Source organism: Hemicordylus capensis, chromosome 1, assembly GCF_027244095.1.
Source record: "Hemicordylus capensis ecotype Gifberg chromosome 1, rHemCap1.1.pri, whole genome shotgun sequence".
Classification (NCBI taxonomy): domain Eukaryota; kingdom Metazoa; phylum Chordata; class Lepidosauria; order Squamata; family Cordylidae; genus Hemicordylus; species Hemicordylus capensis.
This window is the reverse complement of record NC_069657.1, coordinates 397,837,300-397,864,512: the sequence shown is the minus strand read 5'-3', so window position 1 is coordinate 397,864,512 and position 27,213 is coordinate 397,837,300. Positions and strand designations below refer to the sequence as shown.

At 42.4% G+C, this 27,213-nt stretch overlaps 1 long non-coding RNA gene across 1 annotated transcript; it reads right to left on the bottom strand.

The window, feature by feature from the left end:
• Positions 1 to 660: 660 nt before the first annotated feature.
• On the bottom strand, positions 661 to 14,687 carry LOC128349063 (uncharacterized). Its single transcript, XR_008318529.1, has 3 exons — positions 14,244 to 14,687; positions 10,932 to 11,090; positions 661 to 1,832 (listed from the first exon to the last, which is right to left on the bottom strand). It is a non-coding gene; the product is annotated as an uncharacterized LOC128349063 (long non-coding RNA).
• Between the last annotated feature and the right edge of the window lie 12,526 nt (positions 14,688 to 27,213).

The window sequence follows — 27,213 nt, the reverse complement described above, 5'->3', positions numbered from 1 at the left end:
TGGGCACCTTTGTTGAAAAGTGGTATATAAATATTCATTGTGTTCATTTACAATCTATTTTTACATTAGCACTCAACATACATTTTCCCACCAATGTCCATGACACATTTAAAATGGGTTCTTTTTCATTATTCCCTCTGTTTCACACTTCCTATCCCATTTATGTCTTGTTTGTTACTGTAGGTCTCTGGCAGGGACTTGTTTTTTGTATTTTGGTTTGTTTGTTTTAATTATATGGTACATACTGCAACTTTAGGTGCCATTTAATATTATTGATTCATATCCTGAATGATATGAGCGGGATGCAGAATACACGTCAGGGGAGGAGTCGCCATTGGGCAGAACAGGTTCAAAGAACCTGGGCTGCTGCCAATCAGGGGCCGGGCCTCACAGCCCCAGACCCACACCCTGTGTCTGACGTCAGACGTGGGGGTGTGATTTTGCTCCCAAACGGGGCTGTGCGACCCCATTTGCAAGTGAAATCGGCCAGCACTGTGTTCACAGCACAGCCAGAACGACTCTCCCTGCCACTCCTGGCCACAATGCAGATGCAGCTCTGGCCGATTTTGCTCCCCAAATGAGGCCACGCGGCCCCATTCGGGAGCTAGATCGGCCAGCGCTGTGTTCCACCCCTCCAGTGCACTGCTGCTCAGGGCAGCTCACAAAGTTAGTAAAACAGATTAAATAATATAAAATTAATAGAAATTAACTAAAAACAAGACCCAGTTAAAACCAAGTTTAAAAGTTGCAGGTCAGAAGGTTAAAAAGTTAAAACCTACCAGACAGATATGAATGGCAGATACAACATTAAAAGCCTCTCTAAACAGATGGGTCTTCAGTTGTCTCTTTATCTGCTGTTGTTATCCCCTGTTGTGTGCTTGTTAGAAGGACCTGGAAAGTATTGCCATATGTTATCGTTCAAGATCCTTGTAGTCCAAGATGATGATGATATTTGGCATGTATATATCACACGTTATCTCGATAATCCTTGTATGCCAATTTTGTTAGACTGAAGTCAAGTCCTGAGGCTGAGAGAACAGTTCCTCCTCCACAAGATTTTGGTGTCTGAAGTGATATTTTTTTAGCTGAAATTAGGTTTGAAAACTGGGCTGTTGTGCCTCACAAGTTTCCACTCTTAGCATATATTCTCAGCATTTTTACTATGTGACTGTATTCATTATAAAAATGCTGCTCACAGCAGGGGCTTGGTTTCATTTTTAAAAAAACCACAACCCACCAGAATCTTATTTGTGTTGGTTTGTAGAAAGTGTTTTTCCCTTTTATGTATCATTCAGTGAGAGTTTATCAGAAGAGAGATGGCAGTGTTGTGAAAGATCTGTCCGGAGAGAAGTTGTTTTCACATTTGCTGGGAGAAAGAAAACTGGATTCTCCTGGTATCCTCCATAAGCCTATTCCCTTGCTGGAGACCTCAGCTGCTAATACATTTCTCTGTCTAAAACAATCCAACCACCTTTTATAGTTCAAGAGGCAAGCTATAGAAAAGAATAATCTCATCTGCAGTAGTAAATTGCTTGATATAGTCCAGTGGTCTGTTGGCAACTCAAGAGATCAGAGATAATCATGCTTCTCTCTTATGCAATATGAATTTATGAATCTTTGGCTAAAAGCTCAGGTGCACTACAGTAAAAATGAAAGAAACAGCCAAGTGCTAATTTCTTACATTTGCTTGCTCTGGGTTGCTTCCACACCAGCAGTTTAGTCTGGAATTACCACGGTTTGTTGTCTCATTTTTATGGAGAATCCAGACAATGTTGTTGCCAGTCTACTGCATTCCAATATATTCTGCACAGTCTTCCTGTCTTTTTTCAGACCTGATTTGTGGTGATTAAAAAAAAATAAAAATTACACAACTGCAGTATCAGCCTGTCCAGTGCAGCAAAGTGCAATCAAGGCTACCAAGCCTTTAATTCATGCCTTTCTCCTTGCAGCTTCTGCCCCTTTTACTGCTTCCTGTTCAGTGTTGCAGCAGTATTATTGATAAATAGCCTTTTAATTACACCTTAATTACTCAGTTTCTGTTCCCTGAAGGGGTGCTTCTGTTACTCGTGTACTCTCTCTCTCTTTATTTTTGAATTATGAAGTAGCACTATTTGTAATGAGCAATTAGAAGAGGAAAAATTAATGAGGAGACCAGCAATTAAAGTAGGAATTGAGTAATTAATGCAGGAATTGAGTAATTAAGCTGTAACTAAGAGACTATTCATCAGCAATAGGAACATAGGAGGCTGCCTCATAGCAAGTATTGTCATATAGCTCAATATTGTCTACATTCACTGGCAGCAGAGCTTCAAGATTTCAGGAAGGAGACTCTCCCAGCCCTAACTGGATATACCCATGGAGTGAACCTGGGATCTTCTGCATGCAAGCCTGAAGATGCTCTTCCACTGAGCTATGGTTCCATCCCCTAAGGAAAATATCTTACAGCACCCACGTGTAGTCACCCATACACATACAAACCAGGGAAGGCCCTGCTTAGCACAGGGGACAATTCATGCTCATTACTGCAAGACCAGCTCTCCTCCTAACATTGCTGTCATGCTAAACACAAAGCAATTAAATGGGTTGAACCTGCAGGGATGAAACCACTAATTAACATTGCAAGGGTCCTCTTCTGAATAAAACTGCAACATTACAGAATAAGAACATATGAACAACCCTGTTGGATCAGGCCCAGGGCCTATCTAGTCCAGCATTCTGTTTCAGAACCCTAAGGCAAGAGGTGAGAGTATGCCTCTTTCCAGCTGTTGCTCCCCTGCAACTGGTATTGAGAGGCATAGTGCCTCTGAGGCTGGAAGTGACCCTCAGCCACCAGACTAGTAGCTGTCCTCCATCCATTTGTCTGAGCCCCTTTTAAAGCCATCCAAGCTGGAGGCCATCACCACATCCCATGGCAAGGAATTCCATAGATCAGTTATGTGCTGTGTGAAAAAGTACTTCCTCTTGTCAGTTCTAAATTTCCCGACCTAAAGTTTCATGGGATGACCTCCAGTTCTAGTGTTAGGAGAGAATGAGAAAAATTTATCTGTCCACTCTTTCCACTCCATGCATCATGCATACTTTTATAAACCTTGATCATGTCTCCCCTTTAGTCACCTCTTTTTCAAAGTAAAGAGCCCCCAGATGCTGTAGTCTAGCCTCATAAGAAAGGTGCTCCAGACCCCTGATCATCTTGGTTGTCCTCTTCCACACCCTTTCCAGTTCTACAATATCCTTCTTAAGATATGGTGACCAGAACTGTATGCAATACTCCAAATGTGGCTGCACCATAGATTTGTATAAGGGCATTATAATATTAGCATTTTTATTTTCATTCTCCTTCCAAATGATCCCTAGCATGGAATTTACCTTTTTCACAGCTGCCACACACTCAGTTAACACTTTCAGTGAACTATCCACCACAACCCCAAGATCTTTCTCCTGGTCAGTCACCAACAACTCAGATCCCATCAGTGAATATGTGGAGTTGGGGTTGTTTTTTTACCCCAATATGCATCACTTTACACTTGCTTTCATTGAACCTCATTTGCCATTTTGCTGCCCACTCCAGTTTGATGAGATCTTTTTGGAGCTCCTCCAGGGGCATAGCTAGGGGAGAGGGGGCCCGTGTTCACTCCACTCCCTGGTGACCCCTTGGTGTGAGGGAGATAATGAAGAGAATAGGGAGGGGTAGAGCTGGGGGGCCCTCAGGAGCTGGGGGCCCCGGGTTCTTTGAACCCATCTGCTCAATTATAGCAACACCCCTGAGCTCCTCGCGATCTGTTTGGGATTTCACTACCCTAAATAGTTTAGTGTCATCTGTAAATTTGACCACTTTGCTGCTTACCCCAACTTCTAGATAATTTATGAACAAGTTAAGGAACATTGGTCCCAGTACTGATCCCTGGGGGACCCCACTTCCTACTCCCACCCATTGTGAAAACTGTCAATATATCCCTGCCCTCTATTTCCTGTCCTTCGACCAGTTACTGATCCACACATGAACCTGTCCCTTTATCACATGACTGCTAAGTTTACTCAATAGCCTTTGGTTGGGAACTTTGTCAAAAGCCTTTTGGAAATCCAAGTATACTATGTCAACCGGATCACCTTTATCCACATGCCTGTTGACACTCTCAAAGAACCCCAAAAGGTCAGTGGGGCAAGACCTGCCCTTGCAGAAGCCATGCTGGTTCTCCTTTAGCAAAGCTCTCTCCCCCACTCCCCCATATGACAATTTTGTCCTTAAGTATGCTTTCCATCAATTTACTCGGCATCAAAGTTAAGCTGACTGGCCTTTGATTATCCGGATCCCCCCTGGATCTATTTTTGCAAATTGGAGTTACATTGGCTACTTTCCAGTCTTCTTGGACACAGCCTGATTGTAGGGACAAGTTACATATTTTTGCTAGGAGATCAGCAATTTCACATCTGAGTTCCTTCAGCACTCTTGAGTGGATGCCATCTGGCCCTGGAGATTTGTTATTTTTAGTTTTTCAAGACAGTTTAGAACATCTTCCCTCGTCACCTCAAATTATCCCAGTTCTTCAGCCTCCAAGTCTGAGAAGCTCAGTTCTGGAGAGGGTATATGGTCAGTATCCTCCACCATGAAGACAGACACAAAGAACTCATTCAGCTTCTTTGCAATCTCCTTATCCTCCTTAATAATCCCTTTCATGCCCTCATCATCGAAGGGTGGCTCACTGGTTGGCTTTCTACTTCGGATATATTTAAAGAAGTTTTTGTTATTCCCCTTGACACTTCTAGCTATATGCTCCTCAAACTCTCTTTTTCCATCTCTTATTGTCTCCTTGTATTCCTTTGCCAGAGTTTATGTTCCTTCCTATTGATGTTGGCCATAGGAATGGGTGTTGCTGGAGAGTTCTACACAAGTGAGTGTAGAACTACTGTTTAATTCCGCCCCCTCCCCCAGCAGATTGCAGTCCTTCTGCAACAGTAAATGGTCCTGGTATGGAAACAACCTTGGATAATTCCAGCTTGTTGAGAGGAAATTCCTGCTTCTAAATGTGTGCCATTTGTGAGGGCCCTTGGCCAAGTGTTCATGTCACATCTGGAAAGAGATGTTTCTAAATCAGGGGTTCTTTTTGCATCTACAGACTTCTCAGATCCTCAAGTATTATTTATGGACCTCCACTCCGTTCATATAATACATTTTCATCAGGGTGGATTTGATTTAAATCAAACTGATTTAAATCACAATTTAAATCACGATTTAAATCACTAGCAGGGTGGATAAAAATCAAAAAAATCCGATTTAAATCAAAAAATCTGATTTTTTTGATTTAAATTGGATTTTTTTGATTTAAATTGGATTTTTTTTATTTTTATCCACCCTGCTAGTGATTTAAATCGTGATTTAAATTGTGATTTAAATCAGTTTGATTTAAATCAAATCCACCCTGATTTTCATAAAATATATTTTATGAAGTATTAGAATTGTATTAGTATATTAGTAAAAATGAGAGAAGGGTAGTTATTTTCAATAACTTTATTCTGGTCATCAGGAAGCAAATTAAATTCAGTGCAGCAAAGATTTCCTATGGACCACCTGGACCTACCCCATGGACTCCAGGTTAAGAACCCCTGTTCTAAATGGCTGAGAAGTATTTTTAATGCACTTGCAGCTCCTGCAGTACTTTGTCACTGAAGAGCTTTCATTGCATTGGTGCTTCTTCTGTTCCTACCTACCAATGCAAAATATGGAAGGGGATCATCCAGGTAGCAGAACGCTGGGTATCCACTCCCTATGAGTAACTTCCCTTTTTCAGAGCGAAGGAACAATACTTTCTTTATTGAGAATCTTTCCAATGTGTGACCCAACATGAAGAAGTGTGGTTTTCTTACCCTACAGAAGATAAGGACCAGAGGTCTTTTGATAGTGGTCTTCAAAGGCACGAAAGGTACCTTAGGATGGGGATCCATTGTTCTTCATGTGTGCTATGAACAAGCAAAAAGTAATGGGCCTAGACTAGGACCAGCAGAACATTTCCTGCCATATTTCCAAGTAGCTTAATGACTAGAAATGAGGGTGCATAGTTCATTGACCAAGTTAGTTTTATTTAATTAAAATTAATATTCATTCATACTGTAACTGCAACCCTATTTATTAATCAACTTCCCACTAAAAGTACCCAAGGTAGTATACAGAAAGTAATATAATATAAAACAAAAATGCGCAGCCTACTAGAGATGTGCACAGAATGATTTTTGAGATTCAATTTGAGTTTTGAGAAGCAGATTTGAGTCGGATCAATTCTACCTTGAAATAATTTGCACTTCCCTACAGCCTACCTAAGTTCCAGGTAGGACATCTGCTTCTTGTAGAGCATTAAACATGGTGGCCCATATGGTCCCTTCTTGCTGTATATTTCCATTATTCTGTACAATTTTTGCACTTCTAGTTTAATACAACGGTAAAGTTAAAGTGTGCCGTCAAGTTGATTTTGACAAAGTGTGCCGTCAAGTCGATTTTGACTCCTGGGGCCCACAGAGCCCTGTGGTTTTCTTTGGTAGAATACAGGAGGGGTTTACCATTGCCTCCTCCCACACAAATGGTGATATGACTCAAAAGCTGATGTGCAATCATACTGAGACACAAACGGCACAATCATTGGGAAGCTTTTCCTGAAGAAATCCCTCTGAAATGAATGGGAACCACACAGAACAATATAAGGAGAAACACTGCACAAGCAAAATCTCATTAGGCATGTTCTCATCCTCACAGAGTTAAATATAGGAACAGAAATCTCTCTCTGTAGTTTTTGATATTCCTTTCCTCATTGCCTAATGCAGAAGAGAATTTACAAATGGAGTAAAAATGAGGTGTGCAAGATCTTAAGCAGATGACTCCTGAACTTCAAGTAAAATGCAACATATGGCACCCAGCCCAAATAAATTCCCTAATCCCCTTCTGTTATTAAATCCCTGTTCTGTTTTAGCATAATGCTGAGAGTCTTTTAAGAGCATTTTAGTTTAATGCTGGGAGGAATAAGAGCATATCCGTTCTCACCAAGACATGGTGCATGACTTGCTTTGGAGTTTGAGAGGTCGGTGGGCGGTCAAATACCCCAGGGAGGATGATTGCTAAAGAGCTTGTCAAATTATGTCCAATGTTGTATATGAAGCTGGAAACATTCTTTGGCATGGAATGCATGAGCAGAATTAGTGGTGAAAGTGAGGAGACATTAAATTCTCAAGAACAAAGCAATGTGGATCCAATTCCAAATTAATCAAAACTGCGAACTAGTTAAAGAATTTTTAGATGATTAAAAATCTGTGCTTTAACCAATAAGTCAATTAACTGATCAATTACATTTCAATAATTCTTTTCTATTACTGTAACCCTTTATGTAGGTGTTTCTCAAGTTTTTGAAGGAAGTTTGAGATAATTTAAGTTTAATAAAAGCTTCCACTGCTAGTTCAGAAGGACATGTTCAATATTGCCTTTTCTATTGCCTGCCATAGTGACACATCAGAATCAAAACAGCCACAAATGACAACAAGCCCCAAAGTGTGCCTGTTGTTTGCCGCTTCTCTGGTTAAAAATCCTTCATGGCATATATTGCTTCTGTATTCTACACAGCTGAAATGTCTATTAGCACCTATATAAAACTTGCACCATTTTAAGTGTTGCCACTCAAGAAGTTTTACATGAAAGATTTAAGCAAAACTTAGATCCACATCAGAATGTGAAATTTTTACCCCTAAATCACTTGATAAGTTTGATCGTGGTAAGCTTCAAATATTAAATTTTGTAAGCTATCAGCTTCTTAATACTAATTATTATTGAATGTCATCTATCAAATACTATAAAATACTTTTACATGGTCTGGGAAAGACCTCTACCTAAGGCTTGGGGGAGATGCATCTGGTTGGAGTAGATGGCATTGAGCTAGACGACCAGTATAGCTCTACTATACTGGAGAAAGATGCAGAGGAAGCCTGCTATAATAAACTGTCCCTGTCCTGAGGTTCAGAAAGAGCTTCTGCATTATGGGGTCCCTGAACTGGTTTTACACACACAAACACTGAATTGGTTGATCCTTATCCATTCTCTTTATAATCCTGTATTCTGTCTTCCAGCCATTGTGTGAGAAAAAGAAAGCATGGACGTGTTGCTCCTAGGGATTCCAGTCATTGCTTCTATGCAGCAGTCCCCAAGCACATCTCCGTTACTCCTCAAATCATGGCTGTTGTGCTGTCCCTGCCCTCAATGGAAGGCCATCGCTTCGGTACCTCTTTTTGGAATTCCGTGGGTTTTCCATAAAATGGGAAAGTAATGGGGAGGAACAACAATGTGCTTGGGAACTGTTGCAAAGCAATGTCAGGAATCTTGAAGAGCAACAATTTTAGGCTTTCTTTTTCTCACATAATGACTGGAGGACAGAATACAGGTTTATAAAGAGAAAGGATAAGGATCAGCTGTGTGTGTGTGTGTGTGTGTGTGTGTGTGTGTGTGAGAGAGAGAGAGAGAGAGAGAGAGAACACAATGCAGGAGCCCCACAATGCAGAAACTTTGTGAACCCCAATCCATAGCAGTTTTGTATTATAGCAGGCTTCCTTTGCATCTTCCTCCTTCCTATACTATAGAGCTAAACTATGGAAAGTGTAGAGCTATACTGGTCATCTAGCTCAGTACTGTCTACTCCAACCAGATGCAGCTCCCCAAAGTCTTAGGTAGAAGTCTTTCCCAGTGCTGCTATCTGAGATTCCTTTACATGGGAATGCCAGGGATGGATAAAACTTGGAACCTTCTGCTTGCAAAGCATAATGAGTTATAGCCTCCTCTCAGTGCAAAGTAGTAAGGATTGCTTTGCATGCCAATAATGAACAGGAAAGAGTTGTGTTGAACTGAAAACTCATTTGCCTTAACAATGGAGACGGTGTTGTCCTATGAAAAAGAATACCTTAGACACCTCTGTAGTCCTTTTTGTACTTCTCACCATAGTCACTTAAAGCGAGGAAGATATCCGAGTATATTTTTGTCCAATGCTGATTTATATGTGTGCCTATCAGATCCCATCAGAGTCTGAGCAAGGTTGTTAAATCAACCAGGAGGAGGAATGGAGATGCAGCCGTGTTCTCACTCAAGTTCCTTTTTATCAGTAGTTTGTAATACCATCTTATTTCTTATTCTTGGATGCCCTTCCTCCTTGCCAAGTCCTTGCTGCGCCTGCATCTCATACATAGCAAGGCCCTCATCACATCAAGAATTCATAATCATCCAAAAATATTCAATAGGAATATGAAATATTTACACATGAAAGACAGTCAGATGGAATGAAGCACTTGTGATACTTCATTGGAAATGGACTGTTCACTTTGAGACCGTGTGGGAACGATATGTGCCAAATACAATAGGTGTCAACACGGCAAGGACTCAGGTGGATTTCCCAAATCCCAAGACCTGCTGTCTAGTATGCAGAAAGAAAGAAGCCGTGTGTATGTTTGCAGCTCAAGCTGGTTTATGAGTCTCTGCATAGCTGGCCAAGGCTTGTTCTGTTAAGCAGAAAATAACAGTATTGGACAGAAGGAGGCCATGTGGCTGGGTCTGTTCTGTCCACCTGCCACAGCTTGTGTTTGTGTCCTGAAATCTCAGGTCCTTCTATGTGATTATCCAACTCATTGTCACAATTATTGTTTCTCCTGATGACTCTGTCAGAGCCACTTTTTACATTATTGTTGAGAAGCTTTCTTGGCTCATTGGATTATGAAGAAGGAGCGTAAGATTGACAATGCACACATACAACCTGAAGAGAAGGTCTCTGTGTGGCAAGAATCCATAAGCAGTTTTGGTATTGATAGATATTCCCGAAGAAAGAAATGTGCATGTTGTAAATCCCATGTTTCTCAAAAGTCTTGTATGTTGCAAGAATTCTTGTAACAGTAAAACCAACAGTTGGAGGGGGCCGCCCTGGGCACTTTTCTCTTCATTTTTCTAGGATCAGTTAAAGGCAGTGAATTCCCCAAGTCGGTGGTTCTCAAACGGGGGTCCCCAGCTGCTGTTGGACTACAACTCCCATCATCCCCAGCCACAGTGGCCAAAGGGATGATGGGAGTTGCAGTTCAACAACAGCTGGGGACCCCAGTTTGAGAACCACTGCCCTAAACTATAGCCTTTTCACTTCATAAAGTTTTGATGGGGGGGTAGGAGGAAGATCAGCAGAGGAGTTGATACTACTTTAGAATTTGTGCAACTCCAATACTGTACATAAACTGCACTGGATCAAATAAGTCAGAGACCCTTCACATTTATAAATTGATTTTTTTTTAAACTCTCTTTTGAGGGAAGGGGGGATGACTTGCTCATGTTGATGCATAACAAGAGACATTTTCTATATGGGCAGAAAAGAATGGATCAATATGGTGCTAAGGCAGCATTCCCAACCTTGGTTCGCTAGCTTGGAGAGAGAGATATGTTTGGACTTTGTGCTTGGGAGCATTTATATGGGGTGGAAATCCATTATATTTAGGGAAAATTGTATTTTATGTCCAGCACCATTCATGTTTATCATAAATTTACTCTCCTTCCAGTTGCCCTGACTTTTCTTCCCATCCCTGTACTACTACTGTAGATCAGGGATTTAAAAAAAAACAACAAATTAGCCCAAACAGATGTAAGTAGCAAGCCTCCCATTCCACTAAAATAAAACAGCTTGGCTAAGCCTGAATGCAACCCAGCACCTCCATTAATGTGATCATCTCCTCCAATTAACAAGGTGCAAACAAAGTGTAATCTTCTTTACCATTCAATGCTGTGCAAACCTTTCTAACAATAGTCCAAAGCAAGAGTACAAATACTGAGCACAAAATAATCAAGGAAACATAGGCATTCACCTAACAAGGCAAAGCTTTAAAATCAATCACCCAGTAATTGTCTATGCTTAGACAGCCTAACATAATTTATAAAGTACCTCGGTGATGCAGTCCTACTTGGATGCCAGCCAGGAGCCAGCTCTATAATCCTTGCAGTGCCAGCTCTATCCCTGGGAAGGATGCCGCCTTTCTTCCAACCACAACTTTTCTCTCCACCAACTTCATCAGGAAATGACATAACTTCCCTAAATGCCTGCCTGGAGACAGTAATGGGCTGGATGAGAGATAACCAGGAATCGACACCGACTCAATAGCACACTTTACCTTTACCTTTACTGTTGGGAGTGGTGGTTCAGGACCCGAGAGATTGTTTAATGTTTAAAGTGCCTGTTCTCGATGGTGTTACACTCCCCCTAAAACATCAGTATGTAGCTTGGGAGTGCTCTTGGATCAAAAACTCTCTCTGCTTTCTCAGGTTGAGGCAGTGGCCAGGAGCACTTTTTATCAGCTTCGGCTGATACACCCATTTCTGTAAGAAAATGACCTTCAAACAGTAGTACATATTCTGGTAACTTCCAGGCTTGATTACTATAATGTACTCTACATGTGGCTGCCTTTGTTTGTAGTTCAGAAACGACAACTGTTACAGAATGCAGCAGCCAGGTTGGTCTCTGGGACAACACAAAGGGACATTATATGGTAACACCGATTTTGAAAGAATTGCACTGGCTGCTGCCATGTTTCTGAGCAAAATACAAAGAGCTGGTCATTACTTATAAAGCTATGAAAAAAATGTTTGTGTCAAGGGTATTTAAGAGACCGCCTTCTTTGTCATGAACCCTGCCGCCTTTTAAGATCATCTGGGGAGATCCAGTTACATGGCGACTCGGGGTTGGGCTTTCTCTGTGGCTGCCACAGGGCTTTGGGATGCACTCCCTGTCAAAATAAGAGCCTTTCCATATCCGATTGCTGTTTTAAAGACCCTTAAGACACACCTGTTTTCTCAGACATTTAATTAAAATTAATTTTAAACTGTTTAATTGTTTTATTCTGTGGGCTATACAACTCCCAAACGATCCATACATTCATTCGTTCGTTCGTTCATTCGATTTCTATACCGCCCTTCCAAAAATGGCTCAGGGCATTTTACACAGAGAAACAACAAACAAAAATGGAACTTTGTCCCCAAAGGACTCACAATCTAAAAAGAAACAAGATAGACACCAGCAACAGTCACTGGAGGTACTGTGCTGGGGTGGATAGGGCCAGTTACTCTACCCCTGCTAAATAAAGAGAATCACCACGTTAAAAGGTGCCTCTTTGCCAAATTAGCAGGGGTCTTCTTGATCTACATCTCCTTGATCATTCACCACAAATCCTCAGATCTGGGCCAGAGTGTACTTGCGTGCGTGCACACACAAAAAGGACTACGCAAGACCCAATAGGTTCACACAGCTTCTTGACCACTCACAAACTAAGTGGGACACAATGAGGCTATTCACAAGTGCATGCAAAACCAGGCTAAGGAGCCCAGCCTGGTATTGCACCTCATGTGAACCACCAAGATCACGTCCGATCCTGGTGGTTACATGGCGGCAAACCTAACTAAGTAGCCTCCTGCTTAAATGAGGTTAAGGGAGTGAGCGCTCCCTTGGCCTCATTTTATGGATCGTGTGTCTGCCATGGCTGCTTCCAACCACAGCAGGCACACTTGGGGGGGGGGGTCCCCAGTAATGCACTGTGCACTTCTGCGGTGCATTATTGGGGCTCCAGGGGGTGGGGCACTTCTCTGCACCTGACCCCTGGAGCTGCCAGGTGAGCCATGGGTGGCCCGCAGGAGAGCTGCTGCTCATCTGGACAGGCAATCCGCCCACCCAGGGAACTGATACCGATCATCTGCAGAGAAGATAAGCTAAATCCTCCTTCCCCACAAATAGTCCACTAGCTTTTCTCACCAATTTTGAGAAGAGCTTCAGTATGTGTCATTTGCTCCACACATAAAACCAACATGGACATATGGTGCATTTGTAAGGAAGATAAATGAAAACCACTACACATGCCTCTTGCCTCAAAGTTCTCATGCAGACCTTTTTAATCACAAAGCAACTTGAGCATAGTACATTTTTTAAAAAATTGTTAAAAAAAAGAAGTTATTTGTTTATTCAGATGTAAAAGTTAGTTTAGTTCCACTTTCATTAGGTGTGAAGTACTCTATGGATAGAGATAACTCTTTCTGGAAGCTTTACTGCAGTAGGGAAACATTCATTAAAAATAACAGGATTGTCGAATTTCCTTGAAATAAAAATACACAGAGTCTTGCCATCTTGGGCTACATGTGTGCCCAGTTTCAGAACACTAAGCCCAGCCATTCTGGAAATGTAAAGGGTTGGGCAAAAAGATTCTGAAAAGAGCAGAATCCTTCACATGGGGGTCGAATTATGGTCCAAGGTGGGTGTGGGGGAGGCTTCAGTTCCAGAAGCTTTTGTAATTTTCTGCCATGAAACAAGCCAATTATAGGACCATGAATTTTTTTAAAAAAATATTCAAAAAATCATTAAAAATCAAGTTTGACCAATCTGCTTCAAGATCAATACATATTGTCCTGCTGATCTGCCCTATATCTGTGCCCTGTTTCAGAATCCCACACCAAACCATTTTGGAAATATAAAAGGGGTGTGAAAAGGGGGGAGGTTACCCTTTTTTATGAAGGTAATGGGCAGATTCTTCCACATGGAGGTGGGATGATTGTTGGGGGTGCAGGGGTTCAGTTCCAGGTGTTTTTGAAATTTCCTGCCAGGAAAGAAGCCAATTATATGACTTTTTGAAGGTCTTTTTAAAAAATCAAAATATTATTAAATATAAACAGATTGATCAATCCATTTCAAAATCAATACACAGAGTTCTGATAAACTATCCTATATCTGAGCCAAATTTCAGAACTCTAGGCCAAGCCATTCATAAATATAGAAGGAAACTTATTTTCCTTTGGGGAACATCATGGGGCCCTCTAGGAGAGTGGGAACACAGATCTGCATCCCCAGGTTCATGCCTAACAACACCCCTGCATGCTCTACACACACACACATTCCAGAAATCAGAAAGGTAGGACCCTGTGTGGAAAAGTAGACTGTGTTTGTGGTTTCATCACAGACTTGTCAGAACTTGCACAATGACTCAGTCCGGACACAGTTCACAGATGGTGTTGCAGTTACCACTCTAGGGTTATTTGCACTACCTTAGCTACAGGGGAGAAGACAGAGGTTTACCTGCCTCCCCACAACATGATGCTCCCGGATGCTGTTGGATCCCTTGGACTAGATGCCCATGCAGAAGCCTAGGAAGCCTCTTCAGTCCAGTGCAGCAAAGGATTTACTGTGGTATGGAAGCCATATCTCCATGCTGAGACTCACCCCTTCTTTCTCGAGGTCCTTCATCTCTCAGCAGAACAGGACAAGAATAAGCTGCTATTTCTTTCTCTTGCCTCTTCCTCTTTCTCTGTCAGACTCCACTTCCACTTTCCTTGCAAACAGCCCAGCTTTGCTTATCCCCCACTTTCCCCCCTTCCTTCCCTGAAAGAGTCTTCAGATCTACTCTCTCACATCACTCCAGCAGCAAATATTCAATACTTAATTATTGTGGTGTTGCTTTTTAATGAGACGTATTCCTTTCTCTGGAAAAGTCCTGGTCTACAGACACTGAAGCTCTCCTCACGATCAGTGAGAAGAGCTTCTTCCGGGTCTGCAGGGAGAGCGGGCTTAGCCCACAGACGATCACGGAGCCAGCAGGGGCTGCAGGGATTGGGGGCCACGTGGCCCCCAGAAGTTCCAGGATGTGACGTGAGAGTGCGCAGGGCATTCTGGAGAGACCCCTGAGGTCAGAGGTCTACTCATGCCGCGCACTGTGGCAACACACGTCACACGAGCAACCAAATGAGGCTAATGGTGCACTTGTTCCATTAACCTCATTTAAGGGGAGGGGGAATTAGGCTCACCTGCAGGCCCGGTGGTTCCCATGATCCCTGGAAAGCAGGCTAAGCTCCCTTGGCCCGCTTTCCAGTGATCGTGGGAATAGCCTCACTGTTTGTCTGTTGGCATAGTTTACAGTGACGTTTCACTAGCTTGACCTGATCCAAAGTTGTGAATGCTTGTATAACCCCTACCATTATTACCAGTATTATTGTTAGTTTATGGTGTGGATTAACTATAGAGGCTCCCTGAATTTGGCAGCTAAAGGGCATAGTGATCTCCCCCCCGCCCCGTGATTTCTTAATTGGCCGTGGAGCATGCTCAGAAGGTCCTTGGAATCTTCTGGAGGTTTCAAGCCCAGCAGAAGTAGAAATTTCCTGAACTGAGAGGGAGAAAAGATTTGGAAACCCCCCGTTTTATGAACAGAGGCGCTCTTATCTCTGGACTTTGGGGCTGAAGTCCAAGGTCTCCACACCCCCTGTGGCCCCCAAAATCCTCCTTAGTCTGTCCTGGGTGGTGTGGTGGCTGCGGGCCCACACTATGCCAGGTGGCTGAGTGCAATTGTGACCTGCGCTGGGAGGGGGGAGTGGAGAAAGTGTTAAGTTGTGTGTTGAGATGTTTCTGCTAATGTATATTTGCATAAATATCGCTGTTTTATATCCTTACATTCTTGTAAGTTCAGTTGCTGCTTGAGCCCTCAAAAACCCACGTTAAAAATACTGTGTGTGTGTCACACAGTGTGTGTAGGGGGGTGATGCTTAACTTGCAGGGGAGGCTTCCAGTGGGGAGGGGGCCTCCAAAGTCCTTTAGGTCTAGGCTCCAAAATTACCTAGGACTCGACGGCACACTTTACCTCTGTTTATGAACTTGCTTCTTTATTGCAGGTTCTCTTCAGTCAAGTTGTGCACCAGTCTGAGACTCTGGGCAAGCCCCATCAGCTCATCATCGCACATCTGTTTTCTTTGTTTCAGCTGCCCACCCACGAAGCCTCTCGTAGGAGTGGTATGAACTGTGCAAAAGTGCAATTGGGACAAGTTTCTCAAAAGAAAGAGACTGGGAGTTTGTGTTTGCTTTGGTTTTCTTTATCAAGCCATATGCTACTTCGTGGAAGAGAAGTTATCATAGAATAGCCTTATGATATACTTGTGTGTATGTTTGATGATTTGTACCATTTTGTAAATAGGTATTTTAAGTTTATCTTTATGTAAGAGAGGAGAGCTGGTCTAGAGAGGAAAGCTGGTCTTGCGGTAGCAAGCATGACTTGTCCCCTTAGCTAAGCAGGGACCATCCTGGTTGCATATGAATGGGAGACTAAAAGTGTGAGCACTATAAGATATTCCCTTCAGGGGATGGAGCCGCTCTGGGAAGAGCAGAATGTTTCAAGTTCCCTCCCTGGCTTCTCCAAGATAGGGATGAGAGAGATTCCTGCTTGCAGCCTTGGAGAAGCCGCTATCAGTCTGTGAAGTCAATACTGAGCTAGATAGACCAATGGTCTGACTCAGTATATGGCTGCTTCCTATGTTCCTGTGTGTTCTTAACAAATTCATTTGTACAAAGAAACTTTAAATGCTTATAAATCCTTGTGTTTGGCATTAGAATTTTTCTTTCTTGCAGTCACTGGTGGAAATACACTGTCTCAGAACAGATAGAGACTTGAACCCCAAACCCTCCATTTCTTGAATAAGAAGGAGTATGCTTGTTCATTTGGTGTTAAGCTGGGTCCACTCTATTTATGGTTAGAAAATTGTCTGCTTCCCAGGCCAGAGTTGGCTGAAGAGGGGAAGGGGTCCCCTAGCATCCAAATAAATCCTCCACTTTCAAGAAATAATTCCCCCAGAACTGATTTTGCGTCTCTGCCTTAGATGTGCAAATTAGGTGTACATGTGTATAAAAGACATGGATCCCAGCATGCTTTGTAACAGAAGCTAGAATAAATGGCTACTAGATTCCGTTTGACAGAAAGGTGCATGAGAGGGGAGAGTCCTGGCCTAAGTATAGTTTGATAAGCAATTTGAAGGGTAGGTTAAGAAAACTGCCTGAGCAAAAAACTGGAACAGCCTCTTCTAAGTTAGGGAACTAAGGCAGAAGTCTCATTTCATCTCAGGCCATAAACCACCTTGGTGTGGGCTCACACAATCACACTAATGTCAGTAATCCCAATTCAACTGAGAGTGGAATGATTGTGTGAACCCGGCCCATATTTATTGGCACTATTTGTATAGTGGTTTAATTTAACAAAAATTACTCATATGATTCAAATCCTAAGGTTTTCAAAGTCCAGCACCTTAACCCTTCACTTCCCAAGCCCACAAGACACTGGAACAGATCAGCCATTTGCTGTTGGCTAACATTTACAGCCTATCAAGCAGTGTGTGAGTGTGCCTGTGCATGCATGCACAGACACTTGTATGTGTGTGTGTGTGTGTGTGTGTGAGAGAGAGAGAGAGAGAGAGAGAGAGAGAGAGAGAGAGAGTCAAGCATACCCACACAATCATGCCTACACACTTTTCCTGCTTATAATGAGAAGAAATAGAATGAGTAACATAACAAAGAGAAAAAGAATTCTAGGAATCTGTACATAAGAACCTGCATTTAAATGTGTGATAAAAATTGTTCAGGATATAGGAGTGGAAAATCCTGCATTGTCTGAGCCATGAACTATGTGACCTAATAAAAACTGTTAAAGATTTTTCTACTTCTGTAGACTAAAGCTTTCTATTTTGTGACAAACTTGTCAATCCAACATCTTTCCCCAGCACAAAGTTGTCTCAAAAATAATCTTCATGAAAGAAGAAAACCTCACGTAAGTGCTTGCCTGGGGCAAACAGAATGAAGCCAAGAGGCAGGTTGGAGAAATAATTAAATATGCACTTTTAACTCTTCAGGTGAAAGATGTGTTGCTTTCACTTTTCTTCATTAACATCATTACACTCCATCTGGAGCTCTGGCACTCTCCACTTTTTAACATGGGCAAGTCATATTTGGCACCAGGCCTCCCGCTGGGCAACTCAGAAGGAGATGTTTGAAAAGAATCATGAAACTGCTGACAAAAATTTTCACATTTTCAGCAGGGATGTCAATCAATTTATCCTGCTAACTGGGCAACGTGGTGCACTTTAAAGTGCTGGCTCCCTTATATTTAGCAGGAGGAGAGCAACAGTCCCCTTTCCTCCCCAGCACTGTGTTTTTCAGTGGCTGTTGCTGGAGTTTTTTCTCAAAGTGTGAGCCCTGTGTTTTTTCTAAAATTGTGAGCTCCTTTGTGACGGAACTATCTGATTCATTTTTCTATGAAATCACTTTGAGAATGTTTTTGTTTAAAAGTATAACAGCAGACATGATACACAGCAGTAACAAGAAGGGTTGTGCTTCACTCTTCCTCCAAGGAGCCCAGAAGCATATACATGGTTATGTTTATTCCTACAACAACCCTGGGAGGTAGATTAGTCTGAGAGAGAAGTGACTGGACCAGAGTCACCCAGTGAGTTTCATGGCTGGATTTGAACTCGGGTATCCCTGGTCCCAATCCAGTGCTCTAACCATTACACAACACTGGTTCTTCTTGGACATCCAAGCAGGGAGCAATTTTCATGTCTCTCCCCTCACTGCAAAAATACCTTTCTGCTTGCACAAATATGTGCCTGAGGGCTGCGCAATCCTCAGGCACATATTATACAGGCTGAAAGGTCTTTTGCAGCAAGGAAGAATACATGAAAATTGCTCCTCCCCCCTCCACACCTGCTCAGCTGTGCAAGAAGCCTTCAGCACAAGGACACTGAAGGCTCTTTACAAACGCAGATCCCTTCTCCTGCTGACTGACTGCTGATTATTGTATCAGAAAATAAAATAAAATAAAATAAAATGATGATGATGGTGATGTCACATAGGGCTATTGTGAGGATAAAAGAGGAAAGATAACTGGACATGCTGCCTTGAACTCCTTGGAGCAAGAGTTGGATTTAAATATAAAATCCTAGAGAGCATATTGGACTTTAATATAAATCCAATAGAGCACTGAAATTGTCTTTAAAATGGCAAGATCCATTAGAGCAGGAAAATACAGCTAGCCATCAAGAAACAGTGGACACACTCTAATCCAAATTAAAACTTTTATGCCAGATTGATTTCAGGGGGGCAGAGTTAAGGCCATGAGTGTCACTCCTGTTCCATGCCCCTCTGCAAGATCATGGTCAATCAATGGGAATAAAAAGGGAACTAGATATAGATGGGAGTCTGATGGAGGGGCAAGACAAAAATTTATTGGCGAGACAAGCTGAGCTGAATTCCAGAAAGGCAATCCAAGCAGACAGAGGAAGAGAAGCAAGTAGCAGGAATGGCATGGACCATGAGCCAAAGTTAGGCTTGCAGGAGAACAAAGGTAGAGGAAGACAAGGAGTCATCTATGGGCTGGAAACTAAATGCTTTGCTGCCCAAAGTCTGCGAAGTTAACAAACAGGAAAAGGACGTTTATAGGAGCAGGGCACTTTCCAGATTACAGACTTACAACAGTATCCCTACTGTCCGCTAAGTGTGCTTCCATACTGCCTGTGTTTTGACAGCACAGTCCCTGCGCTGTCAGCAAGGTGCCGTTCACATTTCTGAAACCTCCTTTCAGATTTTATCCTTCCGTTTTAGTCCTACAACTTGCATGTGTGTCGCAAATAAATAGCTGTCTCTTCCCGTTGTAGGACGGTTGCACAAGCTATTTACGTTTTCAGAATGATCCTGCCAAGCTAAAGCATTTTACAGCTGAACAGAGTGTGATCTGGAAAGCGCCCAGGAAAGGGCAGTAGCCAATCACAGTGGTAGACCAAGGCAGAACCAGTAAAGTACTTGGGCCTAGGACTGCCAAATCTGGCAGAAGCTATACCTGGGGATTCCTCTCCCACCCCAATATTTTTCACAATGACAAGCTAGGATTGCTTTCCATAGTCACCTGGAGACCGCTGCTCCGAGTCCACACCCAGAGGGTTGGCAACCCTACTTGGGGCCCATGCAAGAGCTCAAGGAACAAGCAACAGCTCAGCTCAGTGATCCTGAAGTGGAATCCAAGGGAAAGAGTTGTGATATGCAAGGACAAGGCAGCGGAGTAGAATCAAGCATGTTAATAGTTTAATGACATATTATTAATGAGCTAGAGATTAGTATTATTAGTATTATAGAGACAGAGAGGCAAGTGCAGACTGCTTTTCTATGCTCTTGCTGCTGGCTGTTTATTAGCCCCGCCTCTACTCCAGGACTGGAATACATGCATCTAACGCCCCATCCAAAAGCTGGCCTGGTTTCAAGGAATGGATTAACCAAAGACACCATACCTGACAGTGCTTCATTCTCCCATTGAAATCAATGGAGCTCAAATCTGCCTAATTCTTGAATCAAACCCATCTTCACAAGGGAAATTTATTTTATACTCCTTCTATCCATTGGACTCTTGCTCAAGTTTCATACTATTACATGTTATAAAGGTAAAGTGTGCTGTTGAGTCGGTGGTTGACTCCTGGCGACCACAGAGCCCTGTGGTTGTCTTTGGTAGAATACAAGAGGAGTTTACCATCGCTATCTCCTGCGCAGTATGAGCATCTTCCTATATTGCTGCTGCCCGATATAGGTGCTTCCCATAATCTGGGAAGCATACCAGTGGGGATTTGAACCAGCAACCTCTGGCTTGCTAGTCAAGTCATTTCCCTGCTGTGCCATTAGATGGCTATAACATGTTATACCTCTTGTATATTTTGAATCCTGACTCATCTACATGCAGATAAGTTCAATATCCACAGAAAGGTGTAACTATTTTTTTTTTTTTAAACTTTGTTTATGATTTCAGTGATATCTTGTGACACAGATTCCCAAGGGATAATTACGGAATTTGTAAAGGAAGAAATTCCTTTGATCACAGTTTCTCCCATTTCACTGGATGCTGCTCCGTGCTCGGATTACCAAAGAAGATAAACTAGTTCTTAGTTTACTTTTCTGTACCATTAATTTTGCTCCTTCATCACGTCTGCTTTCATTCATCTTCTTTGTAAAGCAAATGGTCCCAGTGTTTCACTCTCCCCTTACACAATAGGCTTTTCATGTCTTTAATAATTTTGTCAACTGTCTCTGGAGTCCCTGTAGTTCTAATATATTTTTGTTTGAAGTAAAGAAAGCCAGAGTTAAATACGTCTCTAGATGAAAATACAACATTGGTTCAGTTAAGAGTCTTATAAAGTTTTAATGTTTCTTTCTAGCCTATTACTATTCTTCAATATGCCCCAGCATTTTTTGTGTTTGGGTGTCCAATGAGCCAGATTGACACAAACATCTTAATAATCTTTTTTGCTGAGTGATTTATAAAACTTATTTTCATTTAACTCTGGGGTTCTCAAACTTGAGTCCCCAGATATTGTTGGATTACAACTCCCCATCAATGATCAAAGGCCTTTGTGGTGGGGGATGATGGAAGTTGTAGTCCAACATCTCAGGATCCAGGTTTGAGAATCCTTGATTTAACTCACTCATCCATTCATTTCGGCAGTTTTATTATTCATTTTCTAACAAAATATGGCAACCAAAGCAGCATGCAAGTTACAATAAAGAAAACCATCATGAACAACTGACCATAATTCATAAAACATTGGTAAAAGACAGAGCAGTCAGATGAACAAATCCATGGCCAAATTACCCATATTTACCCGAAGAGAAGACAACTCTCAGTTGAAGACTACCCCCTTAAGAAGCAGAGGTTAAATACAGTTTATACCTGCATTTACTCAAAAGGAATAGGACTCTGAATTTCTAATATTTTTTAAAAAAATGTGAGGGGGACTAGTCTTAGATTAAGGTAAATACTGTAAAAAAAAAGAAGCAACAAATAGAGCACACACATCCAGTAAAAGCCATGGTTATTTATTTATTTAGTTTTTATTTCTCTGTGTAAACTGCTTTGGGAACCTTTGTTGAAATGCAGAATATAAATATTCATAGTCATCGTTGTCGTCGTCATCATCATTTTTGCTACAGATGAATAAACTTGTCTCCACTTTTTTCCAATTGGCTTTTTCCAAACTTCCAGACACACTGAATGACTGTGTCCTAGAACAGTTGGTCATAGAACCAACCAGAGAGAAGGCGACCTTGGACTTAATTATGAGTGGTGCACAGAACCTGGTGTGAGATGTCAGTGTTGTGGAACCTGTATGGGACAGTGACCATAGTGTGGTAAAATCAGCTCTTACCTGTGAGCTTTCCAGAGGCATATGGTGGGCCTCTGTGTGGAACAGGATGGTGGACTAGATGAGCCCTGGGCCTGATTCAGCAGGGCTGATCTTATGACTCAAAAATGAACCAAGTTATATCCCCAAAAGTCAGAAATAATTTGGCTCATTTTGTGCAGCCAGTCCAACCTGTCAGAGTGTTCAACTCAACCCAGCCTGCAGGGGTTGTCATACAGAAGGAGGAGTAGACGTTCTCTGTTGCTCCTCAGGGCAGGTCTAGAACCAATGTGAGGCAAATACAGGCAGCAGATTTAGGTTAGACCAATGGTTCCCAACCTGGGTTCCTCCAGATGTTGCTGAACTACACCTCCCATCATCCGCAGCCACAATAAATTGTAGCTTGGGATGCTGGGAGTTGTAGTTCAGCAACATCTGGAGGAACCCAGGTCCAGAATCACTGGATTAAACATTCTCTCTCTCTCTCTCTCTCTCTCTCTCTCTCTCTCTCTCTCTATCATATTTTTATACCACCAGATATGTAAATCTCTAGGCGGTGTATAAATCCCAACATTAAAAATCACAGATATAGATAGATAGATAGATAGATAGATAGATAGATAGATAGATAGATAGATACACACACACACACACACAATATACAACAAATTATTAAAATTATTAAAATTGTAATTAAAAGCTTGCAAGAACAGGAAATTCTTGAGGGTCTTCCTGAAAAGAAAAAGAAAAAAACAGAGGAGGAGATGCTCTTATTTCAGCAAGGAGCATATTCCAAAGCCCTGAGGCAGCCACAGCCACAGAGAAAGCCCAGTCCTGAGTCAGCAGGATTGTTAAAGATGGGAGAGTTCATGACAAAGGAGGCGCTCTCTTAAATAGCCTGGTCTCAAGCTGTTAAAGGCTTTATAGGTAATAACCAGCACTTTGTATTTCACCTGGAAACATATCGGCAACCAATGCAGTTCTTGCAAAACCAGGGTTATATGGTCCCTTCGTGTTGTCCCAGAAACCAATCTGGCTGCCACTTCCTGTACCAATTGTAGTTTCCAGACTATATACAAAGGCAGGCCCACGTAGAGTGCATTACAGTAGTCAAGTCTGGAGGTTACCAGCATATATACCATTGTTTTAAGGTCATTCATCTCTATTAATGGACTGATGTATCAGCTGAAACTGATAAAAAATGCTCCTGGCCACCGCCTCAACCTGGGAAACCAGGGAGAGCTTGGGGTCCAGGAGCACTCCCAAGCTACGTACCTGATCTTTCAGGTGGAGTGTAACCCCATCCAGAACAGGCAGTTCTAAACCATCTCTTGGGTTCCAAACCCCCACATCCAGTACTTCCATCTTGTATTCTTGTATTCAACTTCAGTTTGTTATCCCTCATAGAGCCCATTACTGCCTCCAAGCAAGCATTTAGGGAAGATATGCCATTTCCTGATGAGGTTGACATGGGGAAGTAAATCTGGGTGTCATCAGTATATTGATAACACCCATCACCAAACCTCCTGATGATCTCTCACAGCAGTTTCATGTAGATGTTAAAGAGCATTGGAGACAGTATGGAGCCTTGTGGAACTCCATACTTTAGTTCTCACTTTGCAGAGCATCAATTTCCAAGCGACACCATCTGGAATCTACCAGAGAAGTAGGAGCGGAACCATTGTAAAACAGTGCCACCCAATCCCACCTCTCTCAGGTGGTCCATAAGGATACCATGGTCGATGGTATTGAAAGCCTCAGAGAGATCCAAGAGGATCAGCAGAGTCACACTCCCTCTATCAACAGCCAATCTGAGATCATCCCTCAGGCCGACCAAAGCAATCTCCATTCCATAGCCCACACAAAAGCCAGTTTGAAATGGGTCTAGATAATCTACATCGTCCAAAACTGTCTGGAAATGAGAGGCCACCACCAGCTCAGTCACCTTGCCCAACCATGGAAGGTTAGAAACAGGTCTGTAATTAGCTAATTCCAAGGGATCCAGTGCAGGTTTCTTCAAAAGTGGTCTAATAATAGCCTCCTTAAGACAAGGAGGCATCCTGCCCTCCTTCAGAGAAGCATTAATATTTACCAGACCCTCTCTGGTAATATAATTATCAGATGAGATAAGCCAAGTTGGGCAAGGGTCAAGAGAACCGGTTGTAGGACACAAGGTCCGAAGCAGTCCGAAGCAGCAGTCTGTATTTCCTAACTATAAGAGCTGTTTGACAGTGGAACAATCTTCCTTGTGTAATTATGAACTCTTCTTTGCTGGAGGTTTTCAAACAAAGGTGTCCCAGCCATCAATTAGGGACGCTGTAGCAATTTCCTACATTGAACAGGGAATTGAACTAGGCTACCTCCAAGATCCCTTCCAGCTCAAATGCTGTGATTCCATGAAGAAGAAAAGGCAGAAACAGTGAGGCCATGAAGAAAGGCACCCTGGCTTGCTGGGCCCCAGACTTGCATGGTCAGAATCCTAATAAAGGTTAAGATCTGGCCCTAAGAGCCCGGTGTTATCTATGGAACAGACCAGTGGTTCCCCACCTGGGTTCCTCCAGATGTTGCTGAACTTCAACTCCCATCATTCCCAGCTACCATTTATTGTGGCTGGAGATGGTGGGAGTTGTAGCTGTAGTTCAGCAACATCTGGAGGAACCCAGGTTGGGAACCACTGGAGTAGACAATCAGGAGACCTTCAACATGGAGTTACCCCTCTGTGTGAAGGAGGGGCTTAGCAACCTGTATTTCTTGCTGTGCATGCCAACACAACCCATGCAATACACCTTGAGTGATCCCTCAGAGGATGGGTAAAGATACAAGGCCCATTCACACATTATGTTCAACACTCAAACAATGATTGTACAGTGTATGTAGTGTACACAGACACAGCTCTGTACACTAGTACAGCCATTCACATGTTGTGTTGATGCAGGTACAGAAGTTCACTTCCTATCTCTACTATGCATTTGAAGGGCCTATATCCAGGTTCACTTTTTAAATGAACACAGGTACAGTCATTCACACAAACAAATGATCATGTGTTCAGACATCTTTACACTCATACATCATAATGCCTGAACTGGGCTACAGGAGGGCTGTTCTCATGATCATGATTAGGGTAGGGGGTTATACCTACTCTAGTTTGGAGAGCTGCCCACATTCCCAATATTTGATCATGTGTTAGATAAAAGTAGGTTTGGATGCAGGGAGCTTGCTCATCAGTCAAGCCCCATCTGGGTAGGATGAGCATGTCCTACCCATATTCCATCCCCAGCTTTGGAATGAAGTAGAAGGAAAAACCCTCCTACCCAGCTGGGGCTTGACTGATGAGCAAACTCCCCGCCTCCAACCTTACTATTAACTAACACACGATAAAAAATTGGGAGGTCAGGCAGCTCCCGAACTAGGAACTAGTAGAAGTTTCCTCTCCTAATAATGACCATGAGGACAGCTCTACAATCTCATCCTTCACTCAAAGTGGATGCAAAATGCATGCCCACATTTGCTTTTTGCCCTGCCAGGCATGGACTCTCAATGTGCAGTACTAGTTACATCATCTCACATGCTTCTCTGGATCAGAACCTTGGATGTCTAACTGGTCTGTTCTTTTTAGCCAGATCATGTACAAACAACTGAAGATGGTAAACTACAGAAATCCTGGATCATTCTTTCCTCCATGGGTTTAGAAGTTATCATTTATGCTCTTTTTGGTTTTTTAGGTTGTTCTAAGATACTGGCCAAAAGTCAGGTAAATAATTTATGTAAAGTTATGTACATTTAAAATAGCCCCTTTGGCTGTTATTGTAACTGCACTAAATAAACCTAGCAAGGCAGGTTAAAAAACACCAGAGTGAGAAACATCCTACTAACCTATTGACACACAGAATACTGTCAACAAATCGCTTAACTGTCAACAAATTGCTTAACAATAGTAGGTCTATTGTTTCATAATTCTGGGGTGGGGGGGGACCTTTCAGTTTAAGAGTCACAGAATCATAGGGTTTTAGAGCTGGAGGGAGCTGGGGATCTTCTAATCCAACTCCCAGCTCAGTGCAGAAAACTGCTACAGGATGCCTGACAGATGGCCTTCCCGAACCTGTTTGGAAACTTCTAGGGAAGGAGAACCCACCACAGCATGAGGCAGACTGTTCCACAGCTCTTACATCTAGGAAAGTTTGCTTTCTTGTAATTTCAATTACAATCCCATTCCCATGGCCAAAGGTTGGGCCCAGGGAGCATCGTGGACCCTTGTGTGCTCCCAAGAACAGTAATGTGTTGGCAAGAATCAAGGTAGGAGGACAGGGAGGTGATCATGTGCTAGGTGTGATTTGGGTAGGATGGTGGCAGCCAACCAAGACTGTTTACCCGGCGCTGTATCGAAGGTGAAGGAAAAGCACACCCTGCACTATCCTACCCAGATTGCAGCTAGCACACAACTTTCCCATCCTCCATGTGTTGGAGTTTTGCCAACACATGGCCAGTTCTTGGAAATGTACATGGGTGTAGGATCCTGGCTGGACATTCCTTTTACCCAGCTTTTGGTCATGAGAACAGACCTGTGGGTTCTAGTCTTGTCCTCTGGACACAGAACAAATCCATTCCTTTCTCTGTGACAAGCCAAACACTGCCTCCAAGACAGCTATCATATTTACCTCATATATGAAGATGGCTATCATCTTCTCGCCTCTTATTCTTCTCTTCTCCAGGCTAAACATACCTATTTAGCCTGGAAACCAAGCCTGGATATTCAAACATTTTTAATCTGTGCTCTATTAATACAAAAGGAAATTTGCCACTAGATAACCGACCTGGAAACCAAGTCCTGTGAGGAACAGTTGAAGCATATCCTTTAACTGTTCCTCACAGGTCTTAGTTTCCAGTCCCTTCACCATCTCTATCTATTTATTATATTTTTATACCACCACACACAAATGTCTCATGGCAGTTCCCCTCCCCACCTCAAAGGTTGCGTTCTTCCTAACCTGTTCTATTTTATCAGTGTCCTTCTTACAATGTGGTGCCAAGAACTGTATAGTATAGTGCTTATATTTTCTTTCTTTCTTTCTTTCTTTCTTTCTTTCTTTCTTTCTTTCTTTCTTTCTTTCTTTCTTTCTTTCTTTCTTTCAAAAATGCCCTTCCAAAAATGGCTGAGGGCAGTTTACCCAGAGAAATAATAAATAAATAAGTTGGATTCCCTGTCCCCAAAGGGCTCACAATCTATT